This window comes from Bufo bufo, chromosome 4 (assembly GCF_905171765.1).
Source record: "Bufo bufo chromosome 4, aBufBuf1.1, whole genome shotgun sequence".
Classification (NCBI taxonomy): Eukaryota; Metazoa; Chordata; class Amphibia; order Anura; family Bufonidae; genus Bufo; species Bufo bufo.
Window position 1 is genome coordinate 62,581,607 of NC_053392.1, and position 15,328 is coordinate 62,596,934.

Below are 15,328 nucleotides of genomic sequence, written 5' to 3' on the forward strand. Positions count from 1 at the left end.
TTGGTACAAATCAGACTTCCAGAAACCCTGCCAATCAGCTACATAAAGGCATCTTGCTCTCTCATTATTTAACACACACAGTGCTCACAGTGCTAAATGTTTGGATATGGCCTTGCTGGGCAATGCACTTCAGTCCCAGGGGGCGGAGATGTAAAAAGCCATCATTATTTTTACCCTTTAAGTGGCTTGTGTGGTTAGAAAAAAATATAATGATGCGGGTGCAGTGTAGACCCACTGTGTCACTTGGACAGATTCGGATTAAGACTACTTCTAAAGGTGTTATCTAAGTGGTCTTCAGGTATTTACCATTTAAACACTATATCAGTCTGCTACCTCTCTGAGTAGTCTGGGTTCAAGTCTAAGTTCAAGTGACTGCTGACCCACACGAATCAAGAGACACTAGAGCAGGGCACCAAAGAATCAAGCAACAACCATAGTCAGGGACAGGTTGAGGTCAGGGCAGGTAGTGTATGTGCAATGCAGTAAACATGCTGAGGTCTGGGCATAACGGAGAACAGGTAGAGGTCAGGTACATGGAACAGGCAAACAAACAAAGTGTACCTTAGCAGGAAACTAACAAACTAGAACCTATTTCTCAAGCATCTCCCTATAGGGAAAGGCACTTAAGTACCAAAGGGTATCCAGCCACTGGTCATTTAAGAGTCAGAGGGAGTGCATGTGCCCTAGGGGTGGAGAAAAGAGTTGTTAAGGTGGATAGAGGAGTTGCTGTCTGGAAGTAGGCCTCAGCTTGTGTAGAAGGAGCACTGCTACTCTGGTTGCACGGACTGCCTAACAGGGAGAGGAAGAAGCTGGTGGGACCAAAACACAGGAACCCTGCAGCTACTGAGGGGTGAGCAAGGCAGTAGCAGTGGTAGGTGATTTGTGACAAAGTAATTTGTAACTAATCGAAGCAGCCGAATCAAGTCTTTCAAAAGTTTGCTCATCTCTAGCGGCTACATTTAGCCAATAATCTTCATTGCTCAGATGTTATCAATAATGGTGGTGAAGATCACTGAATGCCGGAGATAATCCCCACCATTGCATATTGGGCAACAGAACTCTGCTAATTTATGGAATGGGTGTGTGTGGGAGGGTAGAGAGAAGAAGAGTGACAAATTACTCAAGGAAGCAGTGCCGATTGAAGGAGGTAGGTAGATTTCAAGGTTTTACAAGGTGACGTGTCCTCTTTAAACTTCAAAGGTAGAGAAATATTCTCTGTTTGTAGACATGTAGGTGTTAATTATAAGAGTGTCCTCTTTCTCCATGACATCTTGTGCTGTGTTTTACCTCTGGAAAGCCATTAAAGGCCATTAAAAATGAAATGAACATGTAGATATATTAAGCAGGAGTCTATTACGATGCCACTGCAGTCAGGAGAGGCCATTAGGGATAATTGTGCTCTATATGCTTGCACTGGACATCTGCTGTAATTATTAGGCACATTTTCAATGTTAGAGCAGATACCATCAAAGACAGCACAAGATGTTCAGCAACAAATCCATGTTCACTATGAAGCATTAAAGTGACCTATTTTAAGAAAAGAAGATGATAAATGGAGAACACTTACCTGGTGACCTCCTTTTCATCATTTTTTTTTACAGATCTGCCAATTACTTGGCTCCTCTTCTGTCATCCAAGATGGACGACTGATGCATACTGTACATTTGGTAGTCCAAGATACTTCCTGCTGCCCTTGGATTGGCTAGCACTAGTCACATGAACAGTGCTGGCCAATCCAAGAGCAAAGCTGGACAAAGAGGAACTACTGATGTACAGTTTGCACCAGAGAGCCTGAGAACCGGTGCGACTATCTTGGATGTCAGAAGAGCAGCCCTGGAATTAGAAGATCTGCAAGTAAAAAGATGAAAAGGAGGTCATCGTGTAAGTGTTCTGTCTGTTCCCCAGTTAATGTGAATTTTTTTAAAGATTTTTTTTTATTCTGTAGTGCATTAGACCTCAGTTCTGGTTTATAGAAGACAAAGCCAATGGTCAAGATGATTTATGTCTCATGGAAATACAGGCTGTATATTCCTGCTGTAGGATACTAGACTGGTCCTGACGCATAGGTAAGGTAAAGCACAGGCTCCTTTAACAGGCAACAGTTTTAACTTTGTGTTATAGGAACAACTTCTAAAAATGGCACATGGCATAGACCAAGTAGAGGCAGCAACCAGGAAAAGTGTTTCACCGAGAAATTCACTGTTAAACCAAGCACAATGCCTTGTAGGTCTAGCTCAGGTGAATGTAATGAGGCCTTTAACTTAGTGATCCATTGCTTTATTCTGGAGAAAAAGCACTTTTAATTGGCACGCAAATGAGCAGTTAAGTGCAGGGGGGATCCAAGCCACTCTGTACACCTTTGCTTCTCTTGCTTCCTCTGCCAGACTCTCTCCCTCCTTCTTGATTGACATGGTATGGGGAGAGGACTATGCAGGGAAAACAATAGTCAGGTCACTCTACTAATATCACACAAATATACAGTCAGGTCCATAATTATTAGGACATCGACACAATTCTAACATTTTTGGCTCTATACACCACCACAATGAATTTGAAAAGAAACAAACAAGATGTGCTTTAACTGCAGCTTTAATTTGAGGGTATTTACATCCAAATCAGGTGAACGGTGTAGGAATTACAATAGTTTGCATATGTGCCTCCCACTTGTTAAGGGACCAAAAGTAATGGGACAGAATAATAATCATAAATCAAACTTTCACTTTTTAATACTTGGTTGCAAATCCTTTGCAGTCAATTACAGCCTGAAGTCTGGAACGCATAGAAATCACCAGACACTGGGTTTCATCCCTGGTGATGCTCTGCCAGGCCTCTACTACAACTGTCTTCAGATCCTGCTTGTTCTTTGGGCATTTTCCCTTCAGTTTTGTCTTTAGCAAGTGAAATGCATGCTCAATCGGATTCAGGTCAGGTGATTGACTTGGCCATTGCATAACATTCCACTTCTTTCCCTTAAAAAACTCTTTGGTTACTTTTGCAGTATGCTTTGGGTCATTGTCCATCTGCACTGTGAAGCGCCATCCAATGAGTTCTGAAGCATTTGGCTGAATATGAGCAGATAATATTGCCCGAAACACTTCAGAATTCATCCTGCTGCATTTGTCAGCAGTCTCAGCAGCCATACATTCCCACGCCATGACACTACCACCACCATGTTTCACTGAGGAGGTGGCATGCTTAAGATCATGAGCAGTTCCTTTCTTTCTCCATACTCTTCTATTACCATCACTCTATTCCAAGTTGATCTTGGTCTCATCTGTCCATAGTATGTTGTTCCAGAATGGTGAAGGCGTTTTTAGATGTTGTTTGGCAAACTCTAATCTGGCCTTCCTGTTTTTGAGTCTCACCAATGGTTTACATCTTGTGGTGAACCCTCTGTATTCACTCTGGTGAAGTCTTCTCTTGATTGTTGACTTTGACACACATACACCTATCTCCTGGAGAGTGTTCTTGATCTGGCCAACTGTTGCGAATGGTGTATACTTCACCAGGGAAAAAATTATTCGGTCATCCACCACAGTTGTTTTCCGTGGTCTTCCGGGTCTTTTGCTGTTACTGAGCTCACTGGTGTGTTCCTTCTTTTAAGGAATGTTCCAAACTGTTGTTTTGGCCACGCCTAATGTTTTTGCTATCTCTCTGATGGGTTTGTTTTGTTTTTTCAGCCTAATGATGGCTTGCTTCACTGATAGTGACAGCTCTTTGGATCTCATCTTGAGAGTTGACAGCAACAGATTCCAAATGCAAATAGCACACTTGAAATTAACTCTGGACCTTTTATCTGCTCATTGTAATTGGGATAATGAGGGAATAACACACACCTGGCCATGGAACAGCTGGGAAGACAATTGTCCCATTACTTTTGGTCCCTTAACAAGTGGGAGGCACTTGTTGTAATTCCTACACCGTTCACCTGATTTGGATGTAAATACTCTCAAATTAAAACTGACAGTCTGCAGTTAAAGCACATCTTGTTCATTTCATTTCAAATCCATTGTGGTGGTGTATAGAGCCAAAAATGTTAGAATTGTGTCGATGGCCCAATATTTATGGACCTAACTGTACAACCAAACAGAAGTAGATAGTGTGGAAGTGTAATACATTCAATGCCTAGGATAAAGAAACATACAAAACAATTTGAACCTTTTACTAATGCACACAACAGGTTAACAAGCCCTTCAAATGGCACAACCTATATACAAGGGAGTGAACACCATAGCACATGTCATCAACCAAACCTCTCCTGGTCAAACTACCTGGTGGAATAACAGTAAAAATTGACATAAGAGAGTACCGTACACTAGATCCCACATCATACATTGAGAACCATAGAATATAAGCACCAGTAGTGAAGTGGCTATCAGCGAGACCGCACAGATGTCACCACCAATTGTGGTTTCCTCAGGAGTCCCTTCTATACAGTTTTCTGCCCATAAACATCTTCCTCCCACGCACATACAGTTGTCTCCTTAATATTTGTGTGTTGTAGTGTACGGGAGCTGTAATGCCCGTCACTACAGAAGGGTCACTGGAGTGCTTGTCGTTTCTCCTTATTTAAAGGAAAGTTGGTAATAAAGCATCTTTATAAAAATGTAATGTAAATGCTATGTACTTCCCTGTTACTGTAAAATGTGCATGTACAGGCCTGCTAGGGGTGTCATTCCAGCTCTTAGTCACTAGAGGGAGTTTATATAAGGCCCAGTCAGGGTAAGGAGAGGGAGTCTAGTGTCTGCAGTCTGGAGTTGGAGTCTAGAGTTAAAGAGTTGGAGTTGGAGATTAGACTATGTCCGAGTCCAGTCCAGGCCTGAAGCCTGCAGACCAGGAGAGGGTATTGCAGTCCCTGTAACCGGGTTCCAGATCCAAGGAGAAGGTTCCCCTCCTGAACTCATATATGCAGAAGCAGGAACACCACAGTTAACCAGCCTAGGAAGTTGAGAAGTTTCTAGAGTCAGTGCTGAGAGAGACAGAGGCAAGTCCAGAAAAGCAAGAGGTACTAAAGACAACAGAGGAGGTACTTGATAATTATAAAACCAAGGATATACGCCAGAGCTAGGGCATCGGGCCTTGGAGAAGAGTTTGTATGTTCCAGGATCAGTCAGGAATAGAGTGCAAGCCGCCTGTACTGCAAGTCCTGTGTTTAACACTCTGAAGTCACCTTGCTATATATATATTGCCTGCATCAAATGTACTGCAACCAACTGTCTGCAAAGGAACTGCGCTTCCATCTATGTCCATGTATGATGACTACTAAAGTTTGAGTTCTGTTTTAACATCACGTGGTTCCTCAGTTATTCCTGCTATCAGCAAACGGCGTGCCACCGTTTAATTGGCACTGGCGTCACGAACATTACTTATCATCACCTGCCCTTGCAGAGAGTCAGCTGTCTCAGGTTAGTGTCACAATTGCACTACAACACCCAGGAACCATTCTTCTACCCCTAACTTGAGTACGCTGCCACCTCTCTTTTGGCGTCACGAACAGGATACGCACGCTTTCTAGTGCAAGAAGCGTGAACTTTGTGCCTTATACAGTTGCCCTGTGACCAAAGTGACAAATTGCCTGTTTTATTAAAGTGGACTGAAAAACATACCAAAGGTGTCCCTAAAACCTCCAAAAAGCACTGTGCAGTGTTGTGCTATCAAGAGGAAGGAAATCGCCACATTGGAGTGTGGTTTCATGGACTTTTTACCATTCTGCTTGCTGTCAGTGAATAGACAGCGTCGTTTCTTGCTAAAAGATAGGGTCCGCTGAGCTTGCTGTAATTTACTGCTGCGTCATCTTCATCCCGAAACAGCGGGAAAAGTTAGCGCCTTTTTGATGAAAACGCGGGGGAAGAAAGGTTCAAGGTCAGGGCGCCACAGCCTGTCTGGACATTTGCATGTCTGCCAGCATGGACTCCGCCTTCCACATACTGGAATACCTGGGGGGCGGCCTCCCAGTGGCAAGGGGAGGATCTGGCTGAACTTGTTGGCGCCACCCTGTCGCTCCCAGAGAAGGATCGAGCATGTTGGAGAGTGAGACTGCTCTGCTACAACGTCCGCGCCTGAGTTACCCAAAAATGACTGATATCGGTGTAGAGCCAGAGGACGCTCCACCGGCCTACTCTCCGGGACCGGAGAGACCCGCCTGCCCGGCACTGGGGGAAAGAACCAGAGCACCATTATGGCTCCAGGAGAGACTTCTTCAGCCCTCATTCAAGTGGTCAACACTTATGGCAGAGATCCGGGAGGCCGCTATAAAGAGGAATACCAAAACTAAAATTTACTATGAGGAACTAACCAAGACTATTCATGAGCACCACACCAGTATAACAAAACAATAACGAACACAGGTGCACTCTGCAGTAATACTAAATCCTCAAACTGATTTTAAAATTGAGAGATTAGTCAACATGTCCCACGGTGTAGAACATGTCTTAAGCCCGGACACCGCGACAAGGTTTCTCAAGTAGCCCGGGACCCTACACTCTCCAACCTGAGCCATATGGGCAATACCAGGAGCGCAGTGGGCAAATTACAGGAGCATTGGGCCGACTCACAAACAACTCACTCAGTTACCTCCAGCATGTGGCCATGCCTGCAATGGGAGGAGGGAGGAGTCTGTGAGTTCCCACTCAAGACTTGCTGATATGTCCAGGCCTCACAGGTGCACCTTAATGTGACCTGTAGATGGGAAAACAGGCACATTAAATAGGAGTTTATACACCTCCAGAAATCTATATATACAAACTAAGAAGACAGGTTGGCATTAGCAGGAGGTGCTTCAAACCCACATGCAGTTGTGCATATATATAGGGGGAGCAGATCCTGCATTTGTGGCCCGTTGCTAATGGCAATCCCCAGCAAAATGCATACAATGGAGGATGCCCGCAGCGAACCACAAGTACCACACTAGACAACCTACACAAGGTAACAAGTGCGGATGACATAATTAATATAACAATATAACAAAACAAAAACGAAACACAGGTGCAACTCCTGCAAGTAAATAACAAAATCCTCAAACTGATTTTTAAAATTGAGAGATTAGTCAACATGTCCCACGGTGTAGAACATGTCTTAAGCCCGGACACCGCGACAAGGTTTCTCAAGTAGCCCGGGACCCAACACTCTCCAACCTGAGCCATACTGGGCAATACCAGGAGCCAGGTGGGCAACATTACAGGAGCATTGGGCCGACTCACAAACAACTCACCAGTTACCTCCAGCATGTGGCCATGCCTGCAATGGAGGAGGGAGGGAGTCTGTGAGTCCCACTCAAGACTTGCTGATATGTCCCAGGCCTCACAGGTGCACCTTAAATGTGACCTGTAGATGGAAAACAGGCACATTTAAATAGGAGTTTATACACCTCCAGAAATCTATAAATACAAACTAAGAAGACAGGTTGGCATTAGCAGGAGGTGCTTCAAACCCACATGCAGTTGTGCATATATATAGGGGAGCAGATCCTGCATTTGTGGCCCGTTGCTAATGGCAATCCCCAGCAAAATGCATACAATGGAGGATGCCCGCAGCGAACCACAAGTACCACAATAGACATCCTACACAAGGTAACAAGTGCGGATGTAATAATTAATATAACAATATAACAAAACAATAACGAACACAGCTACTTGAGAAACCTTGTCGCGGTGTCCGGGCTTAAGACATGTTCTACACCGTGGGACATGTTGACTAATCTCTCAATTTTAAAATCAGTTTGAGGATTTAGTATTACTGCAGAGTGCACCTGTGTTCGTTATTGTTTTGTTATATTGTTATATTAATTATTACATCCGCACTTGTTACCTTGTGTAGGATGTCTATTGTGGTACTTGTGGTTCGCTGCGGGCATCCTCCATTGTATGCATTTTGCTGGGGATTGCCATTAGCAACGGGCCACAAATGCAGGATCTGCTCCCCTATATATATGCACAACTGCATGTGGGTTTGAAGCACCTCCTGCTAATGCCAACCTGTCTTCTTAGTTAGCACCACACCAGTACCCAACCCCGCCTGGAAAGGAGAAAGGGGTTGGTGGTGTCCTTTGACAAAACCCGTGGCTACGGGTTCATACAAGACTACCTAACTGGCAGAGACTTATACGTCAACAGGAGATCTGTCAAGAGAGACTACCTCCCTTCGTATCAGCATAGCCTCCGCGAGGGAGAGGAAGTGGAGTTCACCCCTGCCGAGAGCCTGAGAGGCCCATATGCGACTGCCGTGACCCGTCCCAAGAGAGAGCCTGAGGACTGGGAGGCAGAAGAGGACTATTCTGGCTGCGAGCGGGAACCTGAACGCTCTCCAGAACCGGCCCATCACGCTTTCCAAGAGAGGGGCTCCTTCATTGGTCCTAACGTGTTTTGGCAGCCAACCGTGTTGGAGAAGTGGGTGAGTCCCTATCCGTCCCCCGAGCTGCCTCGCCGGGAGAAGACCATCCAAGACCTGGAAAATCTCAAAGGACTCTGTGTTACCCTGGAGAATATCCGGAAGGGTAGGAGACCCGATGCGCCACCGGAGCCTGCCGCGGCCGCGTCCGACGCATCGTTGACTGTACCTGCGCCGGCGGCGCCAGCAGAGGACAGCGATTCCGACACGGAAAGCATCGGTGACCAGATCGTCCGGCTGGAGGAAAAGTTGCGGGAGCTGCGCCAGATTGCCACCGCCAGGATCCAGACGCCGCCTAAGAAGGACGAGGTAAGGGTGCCTGTCACCACCCGTAAACCACCTTCTGCTAATATTGCTCCGTCAAGGCCCCAAAGAAGACCCACTATTGCTGTGAATTGCTGCACAGAACCCACCGGACCGCTTGCGGCGGCGGTACCCAATGCAGCACAACCCACAATCCTTATGCCTGGACCGGTACGGTCCACCAGTGTGTGTACCCCTAGGCCTATGGGGCCAATACCTATTAGGGGTCCCTTCACGTTGCAGCTGCCCCCTAATACTGTAATGTGGGCACATCCTCCTGTAGAGGACTACTACAGGCCATATTTGCCAGCAGAGCCGGGTGATTATGACATGCCTCTGTGAAACAGCCTGCTAGGCCTTTGATTGTTTTTTTTGCCAAGGGATTGCTCAAAAGATTTAATCCTTCCAGGACAGGAGTCCTATGTTTCCTGGTCTTTTGTTGCTGCTGCCAGTTCATCCACGGCTCAGTGGTAGGTGTCAATCACTGAAATATTAAAGTCAACAAAGCCAAGTTTGTTTCCAGGACCTCCTGCCTGCTTTTGCTATCCCACACCACGTTGTGCCTGTTCCGTTGTTGCACCTTTTACCCTTAACCCCCTTTTCAGGTTGATCAGGGGTATTACAGCACTTGTTTAATATTATGCAATTTGATTGTGCAACTTGATATTAAGGAACCGTGCCCAGAGATAGACTCAAAAGAACCTGAGCCTCTGAGACTTTTGCTCTTTTAAAAGGAATGTGCCCAGAGAAAGACTCCACCGCATGAGAGCCTCTGTGATTTACAAGAAAGGTACCTGGGTACGGACTCATATTTGTTCTTTGAGCCTCCAAGAACTTTTATACTGTTTTACCATTTCTTGCTGTTCTATTAAGGACAATTTGCACATATGGACTATCCTGGTATTAATGTCACGCTGTGCCAGGTCAGCGCTCCAGTTCCATTCACTATCCTGAGAGAAGAGAACGACGCCCCTTGTCACCACCCTTTACCTTTGCCAATTGGACCTGATATGAATGTAAATGCAGATGAACTACATGTATGTATGCCTGCATGTGTCTTTTTCTGTTTCAGGTAGAAATTCCAGTTGGGCGGGCCCTGATGGAGTACGAGGTCGTACTCAGCTTAAAGCAGTGGGGTATGTAGTGTACGGGAGCTGTAATGCCCGTCACTACGGAAGGGTCACTGGAGTGCTGTCGTTTCTCCTTATTTAAAGGAAAAGTTGGTATAAGTCATCTTTATAAAATGTAATGTAATGCTATGTACTTCCCTGTTACTGTAAAATGTGCATGTACAGGCCTGCTAGGGGTGTCATTCCAGCTCTTAGTCACTAGAGGGAGCTAGGGAGCCCTAGTTTATATAAGGCCCAGTCAGGGTAAGGAGAGGCAGTCTGGAGTTGGAGTCTAGAGTTAAAGAGTTGGAGTTGGAGATTAGACTATGTCCGAGTCCAGTCCAGGCCTGAAGCCTGCAGACCAGGAGAGGGTATTGCAGTCCCTGTAACCGGGTTCCAGATCCAAGGAGAAGGTTCCCCTCCTGAACTCATATATGCAGAAGCAGGAACACCACAGTTAACCAGCCTAGGAAGTTGAGAGGTTTCTAGAGTCAGTGCTGAGAGAGACAGAGGCAAGTCCAGAAAAGCAAGAGGTACTAAAGACAACAGAGGAGGTACTTGATAATTATAAAACCAAGGATATACGCCAGAGCTAGGGCATCGGGCCTTGGAGAAGAGTTTCTATGTTCCAGGATCAGTCAGGAATAGAGTGCAAGCCGCCTGTACTGCAAGTCCTGTGTTTAACACTCTGAAGTCACCTTGCTATATATATATTGCCTGCATCAAATGTACTGCAACCAACTGTCTGCAAAGGAACTGCGCTTCCATCTATGTCCATGTATGATGACTACTAAAGTTTGAGTTCTGTTTTAACATCACGTGGTTCCTCAGTTATTCCTGCTATCAGCAAACGGCGTGCCACCGTTTAATTGGCACTGGCGTCACGAACATTACTTATCATCACCTGCCCTTGCAGAGAGTCAGCTGTCTCAGGTTAGTGTCACAATTGCACTACAACACCCAGGAACATTTCTACACCTAACTTGAGTACGCTGCAGTGTGAGATGGGGAAACAGTTCTCATTGTCTGAACACTGTTCGTGTAAATTAAGTTAAAGGGGTTGTCTCATTACATGAAGTGACCTTTCTGATGTGTACCAACCTAATACAAGTAACTTATTAATATGCTTTATGTTACAATAATGCTGCCTGATCTTTCTTCTCGCAATTTTCCTTGTCTTTATACACTGCTCGTCTCTAGGGGTTACAGTCACCACTGGAATACACCAGCGGTCGCTGCGGTTATGCTCTAAAAAAAAAATAAAGCCGGCCTTTCTGGTGGCCGGGATCGTGGGAGCAAACGCGCATAGTCTGCCATGCCTGCGCATTAGCTCCTGTCCCTGTATGTGCTATGGATCTCTCACAGTGCGGGAGCGTGCACGCACAGACACATAGGGAATTACAGCTTCTCAGCGCTGCTGACCCGTGGTGCCAGTCATGTTTGCAGGCACCTTTACAACACCAGAAGTTTGGGCCTGCCACGCTGAAGGAAAGAAGTGAGACATCCCCTTTAAATATATGGACTGACATTCTGCTGTTTGGCCACAAGATGCCGCTGTTCCTAAACACAGCTAACATACTGCATATGTTTCCATATTCATGAGAGGTGGAGTTAAAAAGTCTGGACAGGAGGAGATAGAGCATCCATCTTGGGGAGAGCTTGGAAGAGGATCCAGGAGCTGTGTAGGAGGATAATCCATCAAGATCCAGGTGAAGCTGAGTATGTCCAAGGCCCTGATCCTGTCCAGAGGAACGAGAATTGCTTCCAGGAATGCTGATGAGAGCTGAGGAGCAAAGCAACATACACTGCTGTACCGCATGCTTGTTGGAGAAGCTTTTGTTCAGTTCACAGCCACCAGCGGATGCAGACCAGACCCGGGTAAGACAGGTCAATCGGTAAGACTGATTGTCTACGCACCTCACCACAGTGTTGGCGCCCAGAATCCTAGAGACTGAGACCAGGCCTGTAGTTAGTTAGGTAGGATTTATTTTTGTGTCAGGCCACAAGTGTTGCTATTGTTCATTGCAAGGATTCCACAATTTAAAGTGACATTTCACATTGGAGAGCTGATAAACTTCCCCACAAACTCAAGCCAGGCTGGCATTTTGCTCAGGAGGAATACTCAGGCACGTGCTACAAGACCAGTTATGGGAGGAGGAATACTGTAGAGCACTGTAAGATTTTAAGCTGTTGTGCTGCACTGCAGGCTAGGCTGCACCACACACCCAAACAGTTCTTGATTTTTTAGGGTAATAACAGTTAAGGTGTGGCTGTTTAGTTGTCCCCGCCAGTAGGTAAATTACCGAACTTTCCTCCTGCATCCATCGGAGGGCGCTGCGCTGTGCAGCACAAGGGTCTCAGCTGTCTGGCTGGGTGTATGTAAATTTATTGTATGCTCCCAGCATTTGTGGTTGTGTTCATTGTCACGTTTAAGTAAAATACTGTTTTGGCAAAAGCTGGTGTCAGTGTTGCTTTCCTCGTTCATGACTTTGCTGTATCCTGGGGAGCCCACCCCGGCACACGGCTTACATGTGTCTGGATCGTACTGTGGAAAATATTAAACAGATCCATGGCCAAAATTTTTAAAACCGTGGATTGTTTTATGGTAGTTGGAAAATAAATATGCCGTGTTGCCATGCCCTTTTCAGGAAAAACTTTGGGGCAGCTAAAATTGAATTGCAGGAACTACTTTGATGGTTTGCTTGGGAGCAGGAACCCAAAATTGTTTGAATGAGCTTGTGCCGATCCTAATTTCAGTAAAGAGGTGGCGGTCAATGGATTTCCATGAACAGTTTCTATTTTTACCATTGATTTTAAAGGGATTGGCCACCTTTTGGGGGATTTTGGCACACTCCCCTGGTAGTCAGACCTGTAAAAGGAGTGCATCCTTACCTGATCTCCCTCGCTGGTTCCTGCTTCCTTTGCTCCACGTCCTCAGCTGCATCGCTCGGGTCCCCCGCTCTAAACATCCACTTTGACACAGCTGCAACCAATCATCTGCTGCAGTGGTCACCTGTCTCCTTGCGTCAGGTCAATTGGTCATGTGATACAAAAAAGAGGGTCAGGTCACAGCTGTGGCGAGTGATTGGCTGCAGCATGTCAATGACGATGTTTACAGAGGGGGACCTGAGCGAGACAGCCGAGGCAGGGGAACAAAGTTGTCGGGACCCAGTGGTGAGGAGCAGGTAAATATGCTTCCCTTTTGCAGGTCTTGCCAGGAGGGTTGCCAAAAAAAAAAACTAAAAGCTGGCCAACCCCTTTAACAAGGAGGTGGCTGCATAAGGCATTAATAAAACTGAGGATATAACTAATACAAATAATCATGATAATTATTGCATGCATACAGTATAATAATTATAAAGGTTAAAATAAGTAAAATACCAAGGATATGCTTGCATTCAAGTCACAGTAATATCACAAGACTATCAATTACAATCAACTTTGCAAGTTCGGAGGAAAATCCATCCATATTTTAAGTTTTGCAATTATCTCAAGGGTACATGTAATTTCTTTTTGTTTGTTTTTTGCCATAGGAATCTACTAAGGTTGTCTATCCAAATGTGCAATGTCCTCGCGTCTTCGCTGTCTATGGCACGTGCTCATTTGAGTTGCTAGATCACAGGGTTGAATCTACTTTAGATGTCCCATAGATATACCATATGGATTTTCGGTTTATAGCACAGGTTTCCCTCTTTGCATCCATGTAACACTCTGCTCACGTAATTTGGTTCTCCCCCTCAATCAGCCTCAGACTGAACACTAAGAATATCTCTGTTAGAAGATGTTCAGTCCTATGACTTGTTTTCCATTGTCTTCTTTCGAGGTAATGACTCGGAAATACATGATGAAAATAACCAGCTGAGCATAAAATTCTTGATTGCAATATTCTCAGAAATAATTCTTTTGTGTAATATAAGAAACCTGATCACTTGGAATCGAGGTTCTCAAGTCTGCAGTCATTCATAGAGCTGTGAGTTACCAATAGTATTTAAAGGGATAATCCTATCTAGGGTATTTAAAGGGATATTCCCATCTGGGACATTGATGACATGTCAGATAGGAGCGGGTGGGACCGTTGGGACCTGCTCCTATCTACAGAACAGGCCCCCCAAAGTAAAGGAGAGTGCACTGCAGCCTGCTCTGCATTCACCTCTATGGGGCTTCCAAAAGTAGCCAAATGAGCGTTCTTGGATGTTTTCCCGAATTACTTTAGAGATGAATGGAAAGTGCACTGCGCAAGCACAGTCACCCCTACTCACTGCTATGGGAAATAGCCGATGAATGGAGGGCGGCTGTGCATGTGTGGGTGCTCTCTCTTTGCTTGGGGTGCCCTGTTCTGTAGATAGGAAGGGGTCACAGAGGTGGTACCCACATCTATCCGACATTGATGGCATCTCCTAGCAATATGCCATCAATGTCCGAGATGGGCCACCCCTTTTAAATCAGTGGGTCTTGGGCTCCCTAAGTGTTGAAAGCTCTAAAAACGAATGTGCACTTCTAGTACCAGGGATGTAGGAGGTTTTCTAGAACTTAAAGGAAATCTGTCAGATGGATTATCACTAATAAAGTAAAACTATTCCCATGTAGAACATAACACCTCCTTCCCTGATGTACCTTACATTTGGCATTTCTTGTTTTCTATCTTGTGAAAATCATCTTTGTAGGATTAGCAAATTAGGCAGTAAGGTGCCCAGGGGGGCGTTATTTTCTTTCAATGGTGTCCAAGACTCCATGCCCCCATCAGCGCCGTTGCCGCCGACCGTCCCCACGCTACGTCACTAATGCGAGGTAACGCCACCCACACTTTCCTTCAGGTACGCAGAGTAATCTCATGCAGGCGCATGCCCAGTGACACATTTGAGGCTGACATGAAGCACGCAGGCAGTCTTCTTTGCAAACCTGAAGGCAAGTGTGGGCAGTGTTACCTCGCGTCTTTGACGTAGCGTGGGGACTGTTGGCAACGGCGCTGATGGGGGCACGGAGTCTCAGCCCAGGAGAGGCGTGCTTGGGCTCTGCTGGAGGGCGGGACTGGGCACTGGATGGGGGGCATTCCTGGGCACCATTGAAAGAAAATAACGCCCCTCTGGGTGCGTTACTGCCTAAGTTGCCTATCATACAAAGATGATTTTCACAAGATAGAAAACAAGAAATGCCAAATGAAAGGTACATCAAGGAAGGAGGTGTTATGTTCTACATGGGAATAGTTTTACTTTATTAGTGATAATCCATGGGACAGATTTCCCTTAAAGGGCAGATTTGTACCTGTTACATGTGCACTTGGCAGCTGAAGGCATCTGTGTTGGTCCCATGTTCATATGTGTCCGCATTGCTGAGAAAAATGAAGTTTTAATATATGCAAATGAGCCTCTAGGAGCAATGGGGGCGTTACCATTACACCTAGAGGCTCTGCCCTAAGCGTTACCGGCACATACAATATGAACATGGCACCAACACAGATGTCTTCAGCTGCCAAGCGCACATGTAACAGGTCAGCCAGTGTCATAGGCACAAGTCTGCTGACAGATACCCTT

General features: G+C 45.7%; 1 long non-coding RNA gene across 1 annotated transcript; it reads left to right on the top strand.

Annotated features, from left to right (window-relative positions):
* The first annotated feature begins 784 nt into the window (after nt 1-784).
* On the top strand, nt 785-11,047 carry LOC121000047. The gene is made up of 2 exons (XR_005778736.1): nt 785-850; nt 10,998-11,047. It is a non-coding gene; the product is annotated as an uncharacterized LOC121000047 (long non-coding RNA).
* The last annotated feature ends 4,281 nt before the right edge of the window (nt 11,048-15,328 follow it).